The 1,327-nt window shown below is 32.9% G+C and overlaps 1 non-coding gene across 1 annotated transcript; it reads right to left on the bottom strand.

Annotated features, from left to right (window-relative positions):
• Positions 1–226: 226 nt before the first annotated feature.
• Positions 227–357, bottom strand: LOC123568147 (small nucleolar RNA SNORA72). The gene has a single exon (XR_006691368.2). It is a non-coding gene; the product is annotated as a small nucleolar RNA SNORA72 (small nucleolar RNA).
• Positions 358–1,327: the final 970 nt, after the last annotated feature.

Below are 1,327 nucleotides of genomic sequence, written 5' to 3'. Positions count from 1 at the left end.
TTACCAAATTCGACTTCTGTTGAAAATGTATTGTCTAGGATAACCAATATTATTCTAAGCAATTAATTTCCTAGTTTCTTAATTAGTATCAAATGTCTTTTAATCATTAATTTTAACATGTTGCCGAGACAGACATTCCTTATTTATTTTATTTTTATCTAAGAAATTGCATGTCATCACAAGAAACATTTAAAAAATATGATAACTTTTTGTTTTCTTTTGTCTGGTTTATCACCAGCATTTATAAGACCAGACCTAGGGAATGGCTACATGTGGGTACATATGCATATTCTTAATGTAGCAAATGTTTAGGTTATCCTGACTATCACACAATCAGAACATTGAGAATATTCACAGAAAATATGATAACTCTTTGAATGTTAGAAAAACAACCAAACATTCATTGATACAAGATAGGATACTAATGTCAGAAGAAATGCTTAATTCAATTGATGGAAAAGAATATCAATAAAAATAATTATTTGGTATCACCTAAATTAAGATACATCAATTTCACTAATGCTTTGTGAAGAAGAGTTTATAACCAGGATAAGTTCTAGACAACTTTTGTTGTTTGGACTCATGGTAAAAACAATAACATTATATTGAAGTGAATAATTGTAAATGATATCTTTAAAACTGTTACTTAGAATTGTTCTGGCAGTATGACAGCCTTGATGCTCTGAAAAACTATGCAGTATTAAACACCTAGGAATGCTGAATAAATTTTGACAACTATATCTTTAAATGCATAGGAGAGCTCACAAGAGGCTAAAGGAAAATCCAAAGAGGACCAAAACAAAAAGAAAGCTGACACTAAAGTGATAAGCAAGAACTGAAGCCACATCTGTTCTATAGATATATGGTGAAACCAGAAATCCAAAACTGTGAGTATTAATCATCACCTGGAGAAAGGAGAAAAAGGTCGTGGTGGAGCAACAGAATCCTCACATACATCCAACATCTTTAAGCTACTACATCTCCAGTACAAACATAGGCTAGAAATACATACATACATACACACACACACGTGTCAGTAAAACAAACAAATAAGACAGCAAAGTTAAATACCTTTTGGGTTTTTTTTTTTTTCTTTTTTTTTTTTTTTTTTTTTTTTTTTTTCTGCTTTGGTTAAGACTTTGGGGAAAAATATATGCAATCATTGGCTTGAATTAAAAAGAGTTAAGATTTTAATTAAGAATACTTACACAGTTTAGGCCGGGCGCGGTGGTTCACGCCTGTAATCCCAGCACTTTTGGAGGCCGAGGCGGGCGGATCACGAGGTCAGGAGATCGAGACCATCCTGGCTAACACGGTGAACCCCGTC

This window comes from Macaca fascicularis, chromosome 12 (genome assembly GCF_037993035.2).
Source record: "Macaca fascicularis isolate 582-1 chromosome 12, T2T-MFA8v1.1".
NCBI lineage: Eukaryota > Metazoa > Chordata > Mammalia > Primates > Cercopithecidae > Macaca > Macaca fascicularis.
Note: the sequence above shows the minus strand (reverse complement) of the source record. Positions and strands in the feature narration are given on the sequence as shown.